The 8542-nt window shown below is 38.6% G+C and overlaps 1 long non-coding RNA gene across 2 annotated transcripts; it reads right to left on the bottom strand.

Moving 5' to 3' along the window:
- Positions 1-390: 390 nt before the first annotated feature.
- On the bottom strand, positions 391-7126 carry LOC118164415. 2 transcript variants are annotated; one of them, XR_004749485.1, is made up of 3 exons: positions 4977-7126; positions 4274-4338; positions 391-1095 (listed from the first exon to the last, which is right to left on the bottom strand). It is a non-coding gene; the product is annotated as an uncharacterized LOC118164415 (long non-coding RNA). The 2 variants fall into 2 exon arrangements; XR_004749484.1 differs by having other exon boundaries at positions 4274-7126.
- Between the last annotated feature and the right edge of the window lie 1416 nt (positions 7127-8542).

The following is an 8542-nucleotide window of genomic DNA, read 5'->3' as shown; positions in this document are numbered from 1 at the left end:
TTTTTTTTTTCTTTTTTCTCCTTTCCCTGCACTGAAGATGTCTAAAATGAGGAAGAAGAAACATCAATCTTACAAAACAGGCTTTTGGTACATTCTTAACCTTAACATTGAAGGCCAGTCTGAATAAAAACTATCTATTTTTTTTACATTACTCTTTCCTAGTATTAGCCTGCCCATCCACTGAAGTTATTGGCCAAATTATCAGTTTATCCCCGTTTCAGAACACTGTCTTCCCAAAGCAGTGGGGTTTGAGGAGCTGGATGCACAATGGAAATGTTTCAGACTTTTAGTAGCCTGATGATCGTTACACGATGAATACCAAAGGACTGGTAAAATAGCTTTACTTGTAATAAGACATATTGGCTTTCTTTTTTTTCTGATCCTTGATGGTTTTTTTGTATCTCTGTTCCTTCAAGACAGCCTCTTCTAATCTTTCCCATGTTAGTCTATCCTCTACTTCCTCTACAACATCATTTTGCCTTATCAACCTTCTATTTTCATCATACCAACAGTCATTCTTCAATATCTTCCTACTTCGTCTTTTTTGTTGTTGTTGTTGTTTTCTATTTATATTTCCTTTCCCTTACATGTTCCCTTAAACCTCACCTCAATTTAACCCTTTCATTTTTATTTTTTTTTGTTTCATGGTTTCTCCCTTTCATACTCACCTTCCTGTTCTTCTGAGCTTTTTATTCCCTGAGGTGAGTAAGGGCTTCTTCATATTTCTTCGTGTCAGACTGCGGTGAGGAAGGGATAGCAGGTTCAGCCAGTCAGGTCAAGAAGGCTGCAGGAGGCGCATTATTAATTGAAGCAGAGGGATGCATTTTGTTTAATCTCTCCCATAGTTGCATTAGAAGTGAAATTTGTAGCTGAAGGGGTGGAAGGAGCTTGAAAGTGGAAGCTTTGGGTATACAGCTTGAAAAGGAGCTTGAAAAGTGGAAGCTTTGGGCATACGGCCCAAGGAAGATTTCTCCATGTCCAGGCAAGGAAACACAGCTGCTTGGGTTTGAAGACTGGGCAAACTTGCACATAACATTATAGGTCTCCATGCGCTTCTCTGACCAGGTAAAGCATACAGAGCACACTTTCTCTTTTCTGTGTAGATTTCCCAACAGTCATGAAGAAAAGAAAAGAAAATAAAAAAAAAAACTGTGTTGTAAAATGATATTGTTATAAGAGACGGATTGTACTGCCTGGAGCAGTGTAGGTGACAATGCTTTCTTTTAACTGTGCTTTTCTAGGAAAATATCCCAAAGTACAACTTTCAGTGATAGTAACATACAAACAGCAGAAATCAATAAAAAGCACACAAGGCTGGCTGCAGTCTGTGGTGAGGATCATGGTGAAGCAGGCTGTCCCCCTGCAGCCCATGGAGTACCACGGTGGAGTAGGGTTCCACGCTGCAGCCTGTGGATGAGACCACGCAGGAGCAGGTGACCTAGCAGGAGCTGCTGCCTGTGGGAAATCCAGGTTGGAGCAGTTTGCTCCTGAGGGATGGACCCCATGGTACAGACCCATATGTGGAGTAATTCTTGAAGAGCTGCTGCCTGTGGGCAGCCCACGCCAGATCAGTTCAGCAAGGACTGCATCCCGTGGGAGGGACCCCACAGCACAGGGGACGAGAGTGATCGGGAAGGAGTGGCAGAGAAGAATTTCTATAGACTGACCATAACCCCCATTCCCCTGTGCTGCTCGGGAGGAGGAGGTGGAAGAGGGTGGATGGAGGGGGAAGGTGCTTTTGGTTTCTTTCCTTTGTTTCTCACTTCTCTAGCTTGTTAGTAATAGCTAATAAATCTTACTCTCTCCCTATGCTGAGTCTGTTTTGCCCATCACAATAATTACTGTGCGATCTCCTCGTCCTTATCTCAACCCTTGAGCCCTTTTCATCATATTTTCTCCCTGTTCCTCTTTGAGGAGGGGGAGTGAGAGAGTGGTTGTGGTGGAGCTCAGCTGCCCACTCAAGTAAAACCACCACAAATCCACAAACACATAGTTATGTTTTGCCCACTGAAAATATTCTCCTTCAGTTATCAGAGAGCACCCATGAACATAAAGCTAAGATTATATGTAAGTGTTAGCCTCTCTGGGACTTCACTTCCTGCATGTCAGTATGATATACTGTCATCTCCTGACCACAGATATAACTGTATTATGTAGACTTTGACTTGTAATAAGCACACAGCCTACATATATAGGACAATTCTAGTTATACTTGAAAGATATGACTGTGGTAACACAGATGCCATATCTCTGTCAGTTGTAGAATGTAGCTTGGATGCCTGCAGGTGAAACTATTATTAGACAATCCTAAATATATACTGGAAAATCTAGAAGAATAAAAATATTAAGCTTTTGTTAAAACCCATAAAATAACTGGCTATACACTGAAGTAACAGATGAGTGCTTTTGTCTGGAAGAGGAAGAGAAGCCAGCCAAGAGGAAGCCAAGTCAAGCACAGTCCTTGGTAAACCTCTGGAGAGAGGCCTGATGGTCTTCCAAAGAGGACAGGATATTCTCACCGAGACTAACTACTTTGCAATCCATGTAAATAAATGGTGCAGATCTTGGACTGCCATGGCAATTTGAGTGTGCTTGTTCCCCACTTACAGGCTTCCTGGTAATCAGGTTTTGGGCTATGTTTATTTTACCATCAGACAGCTTTTTGTAATAGTAATTTGCAGTAGTCAGGAGGTGAAACAATACATTACTGCTGGGGCTTGAAAAGAGACTGAGAGAATGTCTAGTCTTCTTGCTGTGACTGCTTCTGTTGATGTTGGGATAGGCAACAATTAAAACGTTAATATCTGCTGAAGTTTTCCTTGCCTTCTTTTGGTAAATTTAAGTCAAGGTAGATGACAGAATAAGAGAAACAGCTTTTGAATTCTCTTGAATTCTCTCAAATTCTCTCTTGAATTTTTCCTCTTTGCATGTAAGAATCCTTTGCTTTCATTACAGCACTCTGAAAAAGTTAGTGGTTCAATCCTCCATTGTTGAACCAGTGTAATGCTCCCCAAATGTCATTGACATGTCTGCCAATTTGTGGCAAAATCGGTGTACTTTCATATTATCACTGCAGTGCTGAAGACTGAGGACCAAGATGGAGGAAAGTAATTGAGTGGAGTTCAGAGAATCAAGACAGCCTAATTTATGAAGTAATGAGGGAAGTATTATTGTGTGTAGGGGCAGAAACCTCTTCCTGTACTAGCTGTTCCCTTCAGTTTGTATGAGGATCGTATTTCCCCAGATTCTCCCAATACCTTTTCCAACCTTCACTAGTCATCACACAAGTTGTCCTCAGTACTGCCAAGCCATGTGATGGGAAGGGAACACAATAACTTCCATGCAAGGCCCTTATGGTCCATCAGGGCCTCTACCTGGTCTCCTCCACAAAGTCAGGGTCATTTTGATCTCTTTTCAACAAAGACTAGACAATGGCCTACCTGATGGCGACTAGTGGGACCTATATCCAAATACCATGGCTGCAAGCAGCCAAAGGTGAGGTGAGGTGAGGAGATTTACCCTAGCAGCACTTGTAACATCTCCAGCTGTGCAGTGGAGAACTCTGCAGTAGGCACCAACCAGACATGAGCTGCCCTAGGCAAACATTTTTCGTATGTTTTAAACCAGTTCTGATACTTGAGTTACCAGAAAGCAGTAGAAACTCCCAATTATTATGTTTACATTGATGAGTCACCATAATGTTTTGTGTCAATCTTATCTAAAATCCTTATCATTCTTAGCTTTTCTTGGTTGCTAAGTGTACTTTTCCTGTACTGCATTGAACAATATCTGCAGCTGCAGAAGTACGACAGAAGTAAGCTGTGACTTTGATACACAGATACCAAACCACAACCATACTTAATGCAACAAGAATGAAAACCAGACACTACTATAAAGAAATACATATTGGTACACATACTTAGTTTTAATTTGTTAAAACTTATTTCACTTGTAACAACCCTTTAAAGCAGCGAATTTGTTGTGTTACGTGTAGACCAAAATAGAAAAATTGAAATGAAAAGTATGTAAACTACGTTAAGCTAACTCCCCATTTTGCTTGCACATCTAAGCACATGTAAAACTTCAGATGCTGTGACTCATCCCATAAGCTCCACTTTCTAGAGGTTATTCATGTGCATGAGATTCACCACATGCAGCCAGCTTCTTGTTTTTTGTGGTGAAACAACAGAGAATAAAGAAGATCAATATTACATAAACCAGACGTGCAAACATAGCTAATACACATGTAAGCATAAATATACATCATACTTACTCATCATGGATTCAGCAGAAAATGTAGATGCTTTCCTCTGCATCCTTTGCTACACAGTTTCACAGCTGTGTTAGGAGAGATGAAGATGTATGACTGAAGTATATAATAGTTTCAATTTAATTTATGTAAAGATTATGATGGAAATTAGGTTGTACCTATGTGCCCTTCTTACAGCTGATTTTAACTGCCAATCACTAAAATAAATGTTCAGACAAAGGTGTCTAAGAAGCATCTGACCAATTTTGAATTTACTTTTTTTTTTTTTACTGAGATGTTAAATTCAGTTTGTATTACCCCTGTGTCAGCGTTCAAGATCCTGCTGCTGAGTGTGGGAGTTCAAACCTTTCCAGTGAAAATAAAGTTGTTGTTGTTGTTGTTGTTGTTTTTCCTTAACTTGGGACAGTTATTTTTTTTCTCTAATTGAAATGGTTGAACAAGTCTTGCTGACAAGTTCTAGAGGTTTTCAGCCTGAGGCTGACACCTAGCATGGATAAAGCTTGCTTAAGTTTCATTCAGCCTACACAGCAATAATGGAGATTGCTAGCTTTCATCATTGGGAAAGCTAGTAGCTTCCTCTGCAAAACTGTGTTACCTTAAACCCACTGGTTCTCAGGTCTGTAGGTATTTGGATTGTGGTTTTGTAGGTGTGTCACCACTCCCAAATATATACATATATAGAAATGAAACAACAACAGCAACTTACCTGTTTCCATATTGCATGTTCACTCCATCCAAATATTCTATCTGATATTCTTTCTTCTTCAAAGACCTCCAGGACTGACGTATCTACATTAGCAAAATGTCATCATATTAGTTTTACATTCAGCATTCTTTAAGTGTGGAAATAATGTACTTGGAATATAAATAAAGTGTGTGACTACCACGAGTGTGAGAATGAAGCTGGGTTTAACTCCCCAATTGCTCTACCAGTATTTGGAGACAAAGCAGTCTACAGGCTCTATATCATTCACTGAATAAAGCACCTTGTTGTTTTGTTTTGTTTGTTTGTTTGTTTTTCTGTGCAGGATTAGAGTGTCCTTGAAGCCAGTTTTTCTTGAGTGCATAATGCATCACAGTGCTCCAGTTCTTGACTTGCCCCCAGCCATAAGTGTCTTGCTTGGCTGATCCTTCCTGAGGAGCAGTGCCACTTGGTCCATGGAGATCTGGCAGACAGGAACTGGGGCTGGGAGCTTCTGCCAGCTGGCTGATCAGCTGAGGGACAAAGACACTAATTTATCTATCCTTGCTCTGGTTGGTTCCCAAGACATTCTTGTCCTTCAGATTGGCATGATTCTTGGACATGACAACTTTCATACCATAGTGCTGACCTATCTACATTTTGCTCCTTCTCACTATAGATACTTATAATTTTTCCATAATTTTACTTTCATTTGTGGGGACCATCCCAGAGACTGTTGCCTTTCATCTGCATTGTTGCAGTTACCTGTAAGCTAACATCACTTCAGTCTGCCTAAGGTGCTGCATCATTCCCTCAACCTCTTATTTATTCTCTGGAGAACTCATTGCCTATGCATTCCTGAACTGCCTGAACATAACAGAAAATAAAGAATTTAATCTAAGCAGAAGTTTTGGCAACTGGAAACCTGTGTTTAATGCTTGTGATATATTCTTCTAAAAGGTAGCTGCAGGATTTTTTTTTAAATAATAATTGTACACTTTTCCATACCTAAGTTTTCAAAAGCTCTGGCTCTTTTTTTTTTTTTTTTTTTTTTTTTTTTTTTTCCTTGCCTTTGTTTTATTTTTTTAATTCATTGAACTCATCAACTAGAAGGTGAGAGAAGTGAACTAATCAAACAAATTAATAAGCCTAATTTTTGGAAGTTGAATAACAGTCAAACAATCATCCAAGGCCAAACATTACTAAATGTTGTTAACCCATAAGCTGCAATGAGTAAGGAAAAGGACATCTGGTTTATTGTTTGCTATGAAGTTATATTAGAGATTATTAAAGACTATTTATGCTGGTTTTCAAACTACCATCAAGACAGTATGTAAAACTGCTGAGTTCATTGTTTGGTTTTTGGATTATTCTTTCAACTGGACAATTAGAATCCTGACCTTGCTTTCCATCTCACAATAGATTAATTAAGTAGCAAATCTCTTTACTTGCAAATACTTTGTTTTGTGAACACAGTCTGTTTATGTCTGAGATAATGTTCTCAGGCTTTACACTTTACATAATTCACAAGCAATAAATTCAGCACAACCATCTTACAGTTCAATCATAATGGTTCCCTAGCAGCCTATGATCAAGCTTTTGATTTGCTATGACATTTCCAAAACACATTTGTCTTTAGGTTTACTAGAGGAGACTGAGCACTCTTTATTAAGGAGACAGCAATTGCCTTTTAGTCTAGGAATCTGGAAGATGGTGTTTTCCTAGAGCTCTTTGGATGGGGGAAGAACCTTTCATCCCATAGTACTTCAGTTCAGGATAAACTTAGGGCAGCTTAAAGGCCTAGCAAAATTTGGAAAAGTAGCAAATATGGTGAATTTCTAAATTTGGACCAACCAACACTGCAAAAATATGGTAGAAATGGGATGTATTCAATTACTCTCAGTTTTCAAGAAAATCAAGGGAAGAAAGACACACAAAGGAGAGGAAAAGAAGATAACATGCACACTTGTGCCTAATCTCATAATCTTCAGTTTCAGAAAGACATCAGATTGTGAAGAGGGACCCAAAACACACAAATCAAACACACAAATCAAAGAGACAGAGACAATTGTACCAGGTTCCCAAAGAAAGTAGAAAGAGAACAAGAATTTTCTGTCACTCAGTGTAACTCATCACAGATTTAAATAATAATAATAATAATAATAAAATAAAGTTATCATTTCTAGGAAGCCACCACAGTGTGATATGTCAAACTCAGAATCTTCTTTATTGTTTGATTTTCAGCCACTATCAATTAGTCTGACATTTAATTTACAGAAACAAGAAGTTCTTGAATACTGCAGAAATGCTGCAGTCTGTGGTTTGTTCCCTAGTTTGTTTAATCTACTCTTCTAACTGCTGGTATTGATCTCAGTTTTAAGGGCATCTAACCACTTTTGTCAAAGAGAAACTTCGCAACAGCACACAGCAAATTCTGTGGGACAAAGTATTTTAGGCTGCAAAGCACAAACCCACTCCTTTCCATGCCTTGTGTCTGTGACTTGTCTCTGTGATGGAGATACTAAAATCTTTGCACATGGCTTCCAGATGACATACATTTATTTTCCTCCTGCCAACAAGCTGGCTGCTCATCAATCTCAGGTATCAGCCCTTCTGAGCTACTTTTGCAGTTTCTTAACTAAGAAACAGGTGTAAAACATAAAAGATTCTGTTTTTTGGCAGAAAGAAACTCACTCAAACAACAGAGAATTTTTTGCTCTCTATACAGAAGTTCCGTTTATTACTAAAGGTGTTTACTTAAATTGGCCCAAAGCTGCAGTCAAAATTACTTCCTTTTGCTGGACCTAGCAAATGGTTTCTTTCTTATGTGCTTACACGTGCCTTGCAGATCAGAGAGCCCTTCTTCAAAAATAGTTTCTCAGATATGTATGAAGTCTTAACAGCCACAAACAGTCTCTTCACATAGAACCTTGTCACATGACACATAGATACCAGCCAAGATTTTTTTTTTTTTTCTTCTCTTTCAAGTCTTTTTTTGTTTGGTTTGGTTGGGTTTTGTTTTCAATTGACCTACTATTCTGCTTCTTCCCTCCAGACAAATATCCAACATGTTTGAAATTTAAAGAGTTTGACCTAATAGTAATTTTGATTTTTGAGAATTACAATGTATTTTGAGACTCCTTATTTTAGTTCCAGTGATTCTTCAGTTAGTACCTATCAACTACTGTGAAGATCTATTTAAAAAAGATGGTTGAGGCAAATTCAATAGGTTTTGAAAACTACAAGGCTAACAAAAACAGTCTTGATCAAAAAATATATTTCCATAAGCTAGGTATGTATTTAGGTATCCAGGAAAGCTGAGGTGGTACTTGAGACTCATGCCTCAAAAGTTTACATGTGTTTAAGTGCTTTATCAAATGACCTCTGAGAGCAAAGCCTACAAGTAGACCACATACAGCAATGGATTTTTCTCCTATTTTACTCGAAATTTTCTGGATTGAAGAATCTTTCATTCAGTGATGTCTTGACCTCTTTGTTGAATATGCCATCAAGTAGTGCCAAGTATACTTAATGCAAATTCTAACCAATTGTTGTCACTCTAGTGGGTATTCTTCAGTGGACTTCTATGC

Source organism: Oxyura jamaicensis, chromosome 3 (assembly GCF_011077185.1).
Source record: "Oxyura jamaicensis isolate SHBP4307 breed ruddy duck chromosome 3, BPBGC_Ojam_1.0, whole genome shotgun sequence".
NCBI lineage: Eukaryota > Metazoa > Chordata > Aves > Anseriformes > Anatidae > Oxyura > Oxyura jamaicensis.
The sequence above is the reverse complement of the archived record's forward strand: the minus strand, read 5'-3'. Positions and strand labels throughout refer to the sequence as shown.